The 13,353-nt window shown below is 38.2% G+C and overlaps 1 pseudogene; it reads left to right on the top strand.

The window, feature by feature from the left end:
* The first annotated feature begins 11,828 nt into the window (after positions 1-11,828).
* LOC148104257 (uncharacterized) lies at positions 11,829-12,705 on the top strand (annotated as a pseudogene).
* Positions 12,706-13,353: the final 648 nt, after the last annotated feature.

Raw genomic sequence — 13,353 nt, 5'->3', positions numbered from 1 at the left:
ACACCACAGACATGAACCACCTCAGACGTGTCTTGAGACTTTCAGTATACTAGATTATTATTTATATTTTTAGAGCATTCATAAGGATCTGATTTAAATTTCACAGATAATCTTTTAGATGGAAAACGTAATTGATCTTTAACCAACCTCAACCTGTATTGAGACGAGTGACATTTGGAAAAACACACGTATGAGTGAAAGATGTGAAGAACGAGCTCTGATTAGAAGGCCGTGGGTGTATTCTCATGAGCCCTGAATATGAAAGATGTGAGACTGCAACTGTTGTGAAAGAGGGAAAAGTTATTACTTGCTGTCTGAAGCAATTTGTATTAAAAGCAGTTTGCATCTGAATATCTGGCTATGTGAATGCAATTAATGTGAGCAGTTGTGCCATGAAATATGAACCGGGTGGCAGAAAACATTTCCACTGAGATTTGCTTCCCACAGTTTCTGTCTTATTTATGCTGAGTTTTTAAAGTCAGGGGTTTGGTGACACACGCACGGATTAGTAAATGTTAAGCAACGAATTTACTGTGGAATACCATCAGTCTGTTCATACTAATGAGATTAAATCACATAATAACTGAAGATTTATGCTAAAACTTCACTTTTCTTATTTAATCACATGAAAAATACATTTTCATGTATTTAGTTGGGGGCTTTGACTTGGCGTGTCAAACAGTACATGCTTAGGTGTTGACAGGGCAATGATTTTTAACCCCTGTTTCTCTGTAACAAAAAATAAGACACATGATTTATTCATATGTTTTTTAAAAATAAGGATTCAGTTGAAGTTTTAGGCACATGAAACATAATGCAATTTTTTAAAAAGCACTTCTTCCACGCACCTGCAGAAACTCAGATTAAAAAAATTACTACAAGCATAAAGGCATAGCCTTTTCTTTGCATTCAAGCGCATATGTTTAATTCAATTTTGACTGTATTTAATATTAACATATTGCTGGGAGAGGTTCTTTTCTGCTGCTGCAGACAGCCTTTTAATCAGTTTAATTTTCTCTCCTTCACTAAGTATTTTCCATTCACAGCACAGCTTTTGGAACATGTGGCTCATGCAGCAGAATTAGAGGTTATTTAATTTAATCTGTGCTACATGCCCTCTCCCTCCCCTTCCTGCTTAAATTACCCAAAATGCAACACAAACACCAAAAGTTGGTCTGATTTTTTTCATTATCCTATTACCAGCTAAGCAGCAACCTCCATAGCTAAATAAGTAAATAATCCATAAGAAAAATGCCAAGGAGGAAGTACCAAAAGCTGCAGTTCTTGAAGTGACCACTTGAGGTGTTGCAATCGCATGACCATTAATCACGTGACGTTAATTTGTCCACCATTTTGGACGTGTGACAATTATGGTGAAAATGTAGGAACGAGTAAATAAGGTCCCAGGCACAGCGGCTGGGAGATAAGTCCATGACCATCTGGCAACTGTCTATTACCCAAAAATGTCTTTGCAGTTGTTTTCATTCCTAGCAGATTGCAGCAGTTAACAGTAGTTTGCATGGAACATGCTGACTTGAGTATGGAAACCCAAAAATTCACATAGGTTACTTTCAAAGAGGAAGTTGCCGTTTTTGAAATGCTTTAGCGAAAGAACTGAGGCATTCGTTTTACTTTAAAGGTGAGTGTGACGTGTTTCTTTTTTCAGTCGTAGTGTTTCAAGTTGTACCACTGCTCAGTGACTACTTGCAAGTGTTTGCAAACAAGTAGCCTTCTTCTGTGCAAACTGCAGGCAACCATTACAATCTGCTAGTGATCAAAGCAATCATGACGAGGTTTTTGATGTGACGCCATCCTTTCTTTCGTCTCGTGACAGCAGGCAATCAACAAAAGCCAAGAACCAGTTGAAGAATATATATATTTTCCTCATGATCATTGCTGTCATTGTTATATCATGGCAGACAACTCACTCAAGTGCACATGACTTTACATGAGTCAAAGTTACCATACAAATAAGCTAATAAAGGAACATTTTACTCTACAGGTAATTTTACCCTTCACTACAATATTGCTAGGTGATCTTTTTATAGGTCACCTGATTAAGCCTCCTTAAGGAAATACTGGTAATTTATTCAGTAGTTAGCACTAAGTGATTATTTCTTTGTCATAGAAAGTATCAGAGATGGACAGAGGTATCGTGACATCATCTCTAAAGTCTCACTGTGAAGCCTCAAGATGGGAATTTCTCTGTCACCATCTCAATCGCAAAAAGCTGTATGTGATAAGGTTGTTAGAAAAATAGTATGCGATTCCATACCACAGATAACCTTTAATTTTTAAACATACTATGACCAAGAGTTAAAATATAGACCTAATTTTTTATTCAATTTGTCCCAAGTAGGTAACTGAGCCCATTATTTCAGTATCAAAGTGTTTAATAAGGTCAAGAAATGAAGACTTTTTCCCAAAGATTTCCATAGAACCAAAAATCCTTTTGCAACCAAAGCTATCTGATGGCCTTCAGATGCATTTCAGGTTTAAGGCACTTCTTAATTAGCTTCATTTTTCCAGCATGGAAGCAATGATAATACGTCCGCATTCACTGCTCCCTCAGAAGGACACTAAAAATGTTCTACATTTTTTAACTGATTTACTAGCACTCTTCCACACCTGCAAGCACATTTTTACATGTGAAATCAGCAGTGTTACCCTTTAAATAAAGGTTAGATTAATTGGGTTTCTTTCTTTCTTTTTTTTTAAAAGAAACTTCAGCTGACTAACACAACTCCTTTCATATTATGCTGCACAGATTTTCATTCAAGCTGAAATCCATTTTTCCATTTTTTATTAGTCCAAAACCATATGTCTCTCCTGCCATCTGTGTGGTGGTGTAAAGCAAGGATGGAGCATATTATTGAACGTTAAAGACATCAAATAAAATGATGAATCTCAAAGAAAAAAAAAACTTCAAGGAGATTAATTAGGCGGTGCAATGCTGTTGATTGGTCTATAAAAAAATTGAATGGTATTTAAGGGAATGTGCAGACTCTCAAGCAATCAAAACATGTCCTGCCATTTATATGCTCAAGTTTTAAAGGATAATCAAAGAAGCCAGCACTGCCAGGGTGCAGAGTGTGCCAAGAAATCACTGTAATGTACCGGGTTTAACATTCAATCATATTTTGCACGAATTGGGTCTTGATCAGTGAGTAGCTCTGTTTTTTGAAAACTGATTTAAAGAGCCAAGACTGAAATCAATCAATATGCTTTCGAATTATGCAGAAAATCATATAAAACAATGGACAACTGCGTACAACTAACCTTAATGTATGTTTCCAAGTCTAAATAAGGCTTAGGGTTAGACAATCAAGTTACAAGAAAAAAAAATACTTGATTTTGCTAAATCTACCTCGTGTTTCTTCGCAAAACTTTGTTGTTGTTCTCCATAGTTTTGTTAGCACACGTCAGTCTAGCTGGATTGTGAAACCTTCGTCTAGGAAGAATGATGCAAAGGTGAGAAAAGAATTAGAAGAACCGTCACAGCCATCCTGTCAGTGCGCTGATAATCAAACTGAATTGCTAATGGTTTCACATTTGTCATTTACTCAGACATCACTTTCAGCTCATATGAAAGCCATATTAGGAGTGGTTGAAGTTGCACCTCTTTTGAAAAACAAAAAAACTATTACAACGTATGTATCTACTGGTGAACATAGCTCACGTAACTCAATAATCAGAGCTTGGTTACATATAAAGGACACTGTAGCACCTTGTTCAGCCTCTCATGGCTTATTGTCACTGACTTTGGTGGTTGCAGGTATGTGGATCAGTATGCATGTACAGACTAATTGCTCACAAGTTCATTGTTTAGTGACTTCTTTCTTACTCAAGCTTGATCCCGATGTTTGTGGGCCAAGTACGCCTCATCCCTTGGTGACCTTGTGTTTTGCTGCGTAGTGCTCGACTGGGGTGGGAAGGGGTTCAGCAATTCAGTTTGGTATTTTGGACTGTGGTAGAGTGGGCCCCAGATAACATTTGTTTTTCTTTATAGATTTCCCTGCTGTTTGGCCTTAGGCCTGTTATTGTATTTTTATTTTGTCTTTTATCTGCTGTATCGTTAGCAGTACAAGTATCTTGCATTTTATTGCAGTGTTTTGCTTTGCTGTACCTCTGTTCATTTGATTACCTTGAAAAATTAATCATGTTTGTCTGAGTTGTAACTCTCAGTTTTTTATTTAGTTTCTCTCCTTGGTGAGGTGGTGTGCTGACTTGCTCGGGGGCTAGGTAGCTCTGGTGAGGTCCCCTCCCCATACTTATGCATATGAGTGAAGGCACTGGGACAAGTATAAAAGGCATTGTTTGCACTGAAGTGGAGCGCACAAGGTGAATTGTTGGCAGCACCCGTGAGCACCCCACGGCATAGACTGCCTCCCAAAGTGGATTGCATTAATTTTTAAGTCAGGTTGCTTTGTGTAATGATTTTAGATTTTTGCGTGCGTGTGTTCTAATAAAGTAACACTATCTGAATTTTTTTTAACCAGTTTACTTTTTCTTAGTAGCTCTAGCCTTGTCCTTGGCTTATCACTTCGTGTTAAATAAACCTTTATAACACACAATATGTGGATGTGTTTTCTTTGACTTCTTAGTACCTTAGTACATGCAGACAGCATGATGCCATGTTGACTAGCAATGAGCTACAGTGACTTTTTTTTGTATTAATGCACCAATATCACTTTTTGTTTTTTTGTGGCCAACAGCACAAACAGACCAAGCAGTACTGTAGCATCAACATGTAGTAGTTTGAATTAACTTGTCAAGTCTCTCCTTCACCACTGTGTGAGAGAGTGTGTGTGTGTACATGTTTTGCTAACAATTTAAAATCTACATGGTTTGTTAAACTAATATTTCCTGGGGTGCAGTTTCCGCAGGTGGCATTATTTGTCTCTTCTCCATATTGTCCATATTGCTCTCACCACACACTCTAAATCCTGTTACATACAATTGGTTTCGCAGTTTTGATTAAATTGTTCCCACATTTTGATTGATCCATTCTTCATGTTTTCATGTATTCATAATGAAAAATATGAGCCTAAAGACTGCTGTGCCTGGTACTTTACTGGAAAATTTCAGAGTTGAGAAATTGTTTTCTCTATCTAACCAGAGTAAGTCAGAAAAGCTCCAACATTTATCAATGTGAGTTGACTGTACAGTGATCAGATCTACTCCTTTAAACTGGACTGCATAGCATTTTAACCCCTTGGCCAAAAAGGCTGATAGGGTATTGTCGTCACTCTGGCGAGCGGTAAACGTGGACACCGAAGTTTGTGAATGGGATAACTCAAGAAGTCACTTGGGACTTGAAAATTGATACCATAGGTGCATCTACTAAAAATGTGGGTGGCCTCAACCTCAAGGCCAAATTTTCTGAAAATCTTGTGAAGATGATAACTTCAGAATGAAGCAGCATAGGATTTTCATATTAATACCATAAAATGGTAGGCCCATTTGTGAAAACTACATCAAAGAAAAAGAAGCGCAAGAGAAATTATGACATGAAATGACAGTGTTTGAACCATAATTGGCTACAAATTGCTGAAATTGTCTGATATGGCTCAAAAAAAGTTATACTTATCTCTGAATGTATCATTGTTGAAGCTAAAATTTGTTTACCAGTTTGACTACTAAAAAATGGTATAAAAACATTTAATAACTTTTAATTTTGTAAGAAATTTGGAGCTATTTCTGTCTTAAGCAGCCCCTGTGGCTGTTTTTGGAAGCTCCTGTTATAGTATGTTTCAAGTTAAATCACCTAGCAAGTGCAGGAAATGTAAATTTCCTAACTTCTTTAAAAGGTATTGTTCAAACTATTTTACCTAAACCTAGCTAGGTAGTTTTTGTGTGGGTGTGTTTGTGTACTCAGAGTGTGAGCAATTGAATTTTTTACATCACTCAGTCACTTAACAGTCCACAATAAGGGATCGCTAACATTAGCTTATAACAAATGGTACCTAGCTAAGATAGCATTAGCAAGGTTGTTGTCTTTTCTAATTTAAATCAAACATTTTTATATACATAGCTGTACTTGCCATAAAATCACACAAAAAACACATTATTTAGTTGTGGGTGCTTCTTCATGTTTGGCTTTTAAATTTGAACTTTCTGCCCAGTTATCGATAAATATGATTTAGTTAATAAAATTTACACTGAGCCGTTACTTCAGCCACACCTCTCTCCTGCCCACTTCACTTGAACTAAGAACTGAACAGTTGGCATCAGGAACAAATCCATTTCACTCAATTTAGCCAAAATGTATATTTGTGTCATTTAAATGTTCATGACTCAGACAACTCTTGAAGCTGCTTTCATTTTTAAATGAAGCCTTTCCTGCCCATTTTTAGGTGAGTGACACCATAATTCACGTTACATCAACCATGACAATTCTGATTAGATCCTTCATTTATAAATTACTTCTAGGTCTCATATCTGGGGATTTGATTTTCTACCATTTATGCTGAGCCTAATCTTGAATTACATCTTTATTCCATGAGGAAGGGTAGAAATGTCAGCCTAGCTATTTTTGCATACTTTGATCAGCAGTGTGAACACCTATTAGTTTCTCATGTCTCTCTTGGCCTTCTGATCTACATTCATTTTATACTGAATGCCAAAGACATATCTCAACCTTCTTATTTGTGTGTTTGGTGGTTAGTAGACTTTACCTGGATGAGCCCGCAACCCTTTCCCACAGAAATCAATTAAGTCTGCCAATGCCTGATTGATCTGCAAGCCAAGGATCGACCCAGTCGTTGGAAGATTAGAGGCGTCGAGGGGAAGGTTACTGTCTTAGCTTTAGCATCTTCATGAACCTTGACATAAATGCACACCATCTCCTCCCAGCTTCCTGGAATAGGGTCTTGTTGGCCTTTGCAGTCTCCAGGAAGCCAGCTGTGCTGTAATTGAATAACAGTAAGGCAGCTACATGAGTGGGGCCCAGGAGATGTGTTCCCTCCCCTGTCAATCCACTTAGATGATAAATGGTTCTCACAAAAGGTTTTTAGAGGGTAAAGCTGAAAGGTTTTGCTCAGTGTGACCAGTGAGAACAAACACTCAGCTTGTAAGATGAGGATTAGCGTGAAATAACAACTGATAAAGCATGAAAAAGTATATATATTATCTATCCTTGTGAGGAAGTTTTTTATGATTGCATATTACTTCTTGTATAAAACACATAAAATACAATAATTAAAAAAACAGCTTATACAGTTGGTAGAAAAGGAAATTCAAAGTGAAATGGGAATCTTGGTCTTGGTGGCTGATTGACTAATATTTCCTATCTATGACAGGATGTATGTAAGTAAGTATGTAAGCTGCTGATTTCAGTATATAGAGTGACACCAATATGCAACAGAAACTCCATCTAAATGTATGTAGTAACTATCAATCAGGGCAACATATCAACTTAGAGAAATTTTTGTCCATTCCTTAACTCAGCGATGTTGGTGGGTTTCTTCACATCAGCTGCTGTTATGGAAGATGGTAGATGTTTCTATGCAAAAACAAAACCATGGGGGTGTCCAAATTCATTGGCTGCATCCTCCTGAGGACGCGGTCTTCGTGGGCCAGGTCCTTCGAAGGCCAGGTAGGCCGGAAGTGAGCGGCTGTGAAATTGGACAGTCTAGCCTTCAGTTTTGCGTCACCAGCTGTCCCGGTGGAGTTTAATAAACTCAGCTGTCTGCTCCTTGATATGTGAAATATAACAGGACACTGGCATAAATTCTTGACCATCTCACATTTCTGTTTAATCAGTTTTCTGTTTTACTTTTATTCAGCTGTGTGAAAACTATAACTTTAATCTCAGCCAAACCGATTTACTCACGAACAAATAAAACACTAAAAAAAGCCAAACAATAAAATGTTTAAGTTATCTAAGTGACTTATATATATATATTATGTTTAACCTGAGTAGCGAAAGACCGCGGGGGGGGGTTGAAAATGATGCACCTGGAGTTCGCTGTTCTCGCCCCTGCTAGCTATCGAGCTGGTGAGTAACAGACGTCTACGAAAATGTTGGAGCGCCTTTGCAAATATGTGATATCTCGATAAATCGAGCAGATATTTGAAGTTTACACAGCTACATTCTCGCCTGAAAATATCTTAAAAGTTTATTTTGTGACCCAGAAAAAGTAATAAGACTAATATTAAAACCTAGTAGCGGCCGGCATTGTTGGAGACTGGAATTGGCTGGGCCGGGCTATGAATTCTGAGATACAGTGGGCCACGAAGGATACACCTGACCTATCCTTTAAATCTGGGGGAAAGGAGGTCGCATTTGTCGGCTGCATTTGGTCTATGAAGTCTACGAATTTGGACAGCCTTCATTGCGTTGCTGTGATGTAATTGGCCTTCAAATGCGGCCTCAGGAGGATGCAGCCCATGAATTTGGACACCCCCAATGTGTAGTTTTAGTTCATTTCTAAGGGGTTGAATTTTTTTTTTACATAGATAAAGGCTAAAAACACCTCATTTTAGCCCAAAGCCTTCTGGTTGCCAGGCACCACAATGACGTTACTCTCATGAAAAAGAAGTCTCAGTACTTTAGTAAGATGTTATAGGCAGCTAAATGCTAAAAATAAAAATAAAAATTTAGCCTGGTGCTAGGTGGCTGTGAGGCAATATAGTGAGATCATATTAAGTGATTTAGGAAATAACTTTTCAGCATCTAAGATATGCCTGTGGACCAAGTCTGGTTCTCAGTATCTGATGGTCTAGGAAGAACTTGGAGAAAACCACAGAAACTGACATTTTTTGTATTGCGATTCCACTTAACATCGTGTTCTGCTGAAAGCCATCTCATGTACTTTCTTAAGAGTCACTTTACGGACAGGTCATGACAAACTAGTTCATGCATTTATTACTTCCAGGCTGGACTACTGCAATTCATTATTATCAGGATGTTCAAAAAACTTGCTGAAAAGCCTTCAGCTAATCCAAAATGCTGCAGCAAGAGTCCTGACAGGGACTAGAAAGAGAGAGCATATTTCTCCTGTTTTGGCTTCCCTTCATTGGCTTCCTGTTAAATCCAGAATTCAATTCAAAATCCTGCTCCTCACATACAAGGTCTTAAATAATCAGGCCCCATCTTATCTTAATGACCTTGTAGTACCATATCACCCTATTAGAGCACTTCGCTCCCGCTCTGCAGGCCTACTTGTTGTTCCTAGAGTATTTAAAAGTAGAATGGGAGGCAGAGCCTTCAGTTTGTCAGGCCCCTCTTCTGTGGAACCAGCTTCCAGTTTGGATTCGGGAGACAGACACTATCTCTACTTTTAAGATTAGGCTTAAAACTTTCCTTTTTGCTAAAGCATATAGTTAGGGCTGGACCAGGTGACCCTGAATCCTCCCTTAGTTATGCTGCAATAGATGTAGGCTGCCGGGGGATTCCCATGATGCATTGAGTTTTTCCTTTCCAGTCACCTTTCTCACTCACTATGTATTAATAGACCTCTCTGCATTGAATCATATCTATTATTAACCTCTGTCTCTCTTCCACAGCATGTCTTTTATCCTGTCTTCCTTCTCTCACCCCAACCGGTCGCAGCAGATGGCTCCGCCCCTCCCTGAGCCTGGCTCTGCCGGAGGTTTCTTCCTGTTAAAAGGGAGTTTTTCCTTCCCACTGTCGCCAAAGTGCTTGCTCATAGGGGGTCATATGATTGTTGGGTTTTTCTCTGTATCATGAAGCGCCTTGAGGCGACTTTTGTTGTGATTTGGCGCTATATAAATAAAATTGAATTGAATTTAAATTGAATGACAATATCTTTAATAATTTGCTATTGTCATTCAGATTTCATGGTACCATAAAAAAAAGAAAGAAACCAGATGCACCAAGACAGGCTCAAACCATCATACTCCCACCACTATTTTTTCACAGATGGGATAAAGTTTTGATATTGATGTGGTGTTTTCCTTGCTCTAAACAGCAAACTTCTCCTTTAAACCAAACAGTTCTATTTTGGTCTCATTCATCACAAGCCTTGTGGCTTGTCTATGTGATTGTTAGCAAACTGTAGACTTGGAGTGGTATGATTTAAGGAAAAAAGTATCTTTCTCTTTGCAAACCACACACAGTAGTGTTGTTCAGTGTTCAGACGCTGAATTTGTAAACTTTAATATTACCCAATGGGACGTGGGGAAGTTACACTGGGTTTTTCTGTGACCTGCTCTGGTTTTGACTTTCCTTATTTTGCAAACAGTCTGTGCTCTCCACATAGCGCCAACTCCACTGTCATTCCACTTATTGTTAACATCAGTTTTTACACAAATTCCATAGGTTTACTTACTTTTGCTACTCAATGATATGCAATACTGGACCGCAGATAAATAAATAAATGACATTTAGTCAGTGATGCCGGTAACGCGTTACTAAGTAACTACTAAGTTACTAAGTAACTCTGAATATTACCACTTTTTCAGTGACGACTAATCTAACGCGTTGCTATTTCCATAACAGTAGTCAGATTTAAGTTACTTGTCCAAACCACTGTGTGTTACTATTTTTTTTAAGCAAGAAGATTTGGTTTATTCTTTTCGTCTCGGCAGATGACAAACGCATACGTGTCGTGAAACGTCACATAAGCGGCAGGTCACATTTCCCGCTCACAAGCAGCCAGCGACGTAAAAAAGTGTAAAGAACAATTGAGGGAGAGAGATGTTCGTTCTTTAGCTGGAAATATAGTCACTATTTTGAGTTTCTGTCAACTAAAGATTTCAATATTAAGGTTCATTGTACACTCTGTGTTGGTAAAAAAGTGTTATCTACCTTCAAAAACACTACGTCAAACTTAAAGAAACATTTGGAGTCGCAGCATGGCACAGTCAAACTCACAGAGTCCCACCAAGTGGTCCGAAGCAGAGAGCCGTGACTTCCGCAGAAGGTCCTACACCACCCAAACAACAAAAGTTGGATTTTGGTGCAAAACCAGTAAGTTATGAAGAATTGAAGAAGTTGGTCGCGCAGTATATTGTAGAAGAAATGCTACCTATAAACACTGTTGACTCGCCCTCGTTTCGTGCCATAATAAAAAAGATCCCTACTTCTGTTAATGCCGAGGTGCCTCACTGAACAACTTTTACTTCTTACCTGGAGAAGGAGTTTACAGAAATGGAGAGAAATCTGAAGGCCGCACTGAATGAGATTGACTTTGTTTCAACTACCGCGGATATTTGAACTGCTAACAACAGAAGCTATATGGGAATAACGCTCCACTGGATCAGTAGAACCACATTAGAGCGCCACAAGGTTGCATTAGCATGTAGGCGAATTCGTGGTAGATACACGTATGATATCATTGGTACAGAAATTGAAAACATTCACTCCTCTTATGGATTACTCAACAAAGTAGCTGCAACAGTTACTGATAATGGATCCAACTTTGTTAAGGCGTTTCAAGTTTATCATCCTGTCACGGAGTCCGATGATTAGACGGAGGAGGAAGAGTCCACCCCCAAAGACGATGATGTCACTTTTTCTGATCTGTCAGAAATCCTCTCGGCTGAGAATGAAAGTGATGGTCAGCTGTCTCTTCCCCCGCACCACAGGTGCAGAGAGCAGGGTTGTGTATAGGAGCAGCACAGCAAAATGCACAGCTCTTTGGACCAAATTGAGTAGATCTGCACTTGCATCAGAAACAGTAGAAGAAATCAGCAAAAGAAAGCTCCTAATACCAACATCCACAAGGTGGAATTCCTTTTTTGATGCTGTAAAGAGAATTGCAGAAATCCCCATGGGTGAGCTGAATACTCTGTGCACAAAGCTAGGACTGAAGTGCTTCAAAGATCAAGAATACCAGTTCCTGCATGAGTACTGCATGGCCATGAAACCTCTGACTGCAGCACTGGACATTTTACAAGGCGACTGTCCATATAGAACTTTACTACCAACACTTGAAGTTCTGATGTAGAAGACCCAGGCTGTGAAAGATGACCTCTCCAGGATGACTGCAGGCCTTCCAGATGCCATTGTACAGGTACGCTCCATCTTAAAATTAGTCAAATTTTTTGCTTCATACAATTCACAAACATGGAACAGAATATTAATTATCATTGCAAAATAAGATTAAAACAATTAAAATGTTTATAAGTAACAAAATTAACAAAATTAAATCCATAATATTGATCTCATATTAGGCATGGTTTGCAAGTAATTCAATAACATAATAAATTGTAGGCATAAAAACATTGATTATCGTTTCGCCGGTGTGCTGGATGACAAAGATGCCCTTCTCGCAGCTGCCAGTTGTCCAAAATTCAAACTCTGATGGCTGAGAGATGCAGGAAGGAGGGAGCGAGTAAAACAGCTTCTGACAGCAGAGGGTTGCACCACTGCTCCTGTTGCAAAAAACCCTGCCAGTGTGCCCAGTGCTACTACATCTAGCAGCCAAGGTGAGATGGACTTTTTCACTTTTGAGGAAGAGCCAGAGGAGGAGACCTATTCTGCAGAAAAAGAAGTCATGGACTACCTGATGTCAGGCTACGACCTTCAGATTCTGCATGTTTTCAAGCATAAAGACAAGTTTTTTAAAGTATAACACTCCAACCCCATCGAGTGCTCCTGTGGAGCGACTTTTTAGTCTGGGAGGTTTGGTGCTCACGCCTAAAAGAAATCGACTTTCTGACAAAAGGTTTGAGAAGCTTCTGTTAATGAGGTACAACCACTGGTTTACTCGCTCCACTCTACTGTTTCCCCCATAACATGCGATGACAATATATACTGAAAAAAAGAGAATAGGAAATCCAAATTAAATAACTATTTACAAGTAATTGAATTAAGTTTATCAACGTTACTTAATAAATTTATTAAAGTTGTTAAGTTAATTAACTTAAATCAGTTACTTGCAAGGAAGTAAAGCAATTTATTTAAGTTGGACCTGCAGTCTCTTTTTTTTCATTAGATTAGTCCATAGTTACAAAAGTGGATAATAGTGCTTACATGTGGATGGTATAAAAAGTATCTTAAGGGAAGTCAAGAAAGACTCTTTGTTTTATAAAAAGTATTTAAGTAAAAAAGGATTCTTATTTTTTATTTTAAAAAAAAGCATTTATGTGAAATGAAGTCGACTTAACATAAATACTTTTTTTAAAAAAAATTAAGTGAAGTAACAAGACTGTCTTTATTTTCATAAAAACAAGTATTTCTGTCAGGAAAAAAGTTCAACTTCAAATGTCAGGAGATATATTGTTGACGTTACTGTTAAAATACACTTCCAATAAAGTGAGTATTGGCAAAACCGGTTGATGTTTTTATGTTGAGGCAGTGGGGAGTGTTATTGGCAGCTTCTGAAAGTAACTAATAAAGTAACTAGTAATCTAACTTAGTTACTTTAACAACAAAGTAATCAG

The sequence above is a fragment of the Neolamprologus brichardi genome, chromosome 3 (genome assembly GCF_056152115.1).
Source record: "Neolamprologus brichardi isolate AB-2024 chromosome 3, ASM5615211v1, whole genome shotgun sequence".
Classification (NCBI taxonomy): Eukaryota; Metazoa; Chordata; class Actinopteri; order Cichliformes; family Cichlidae; genus Neolamprologus; species Neolamprologus brichardi.
The sequence above is the reverse complement of the archived record's forward strand: the minus strand, read 5'-3'. Positions and strand labels throughout refer to the sequence as shown.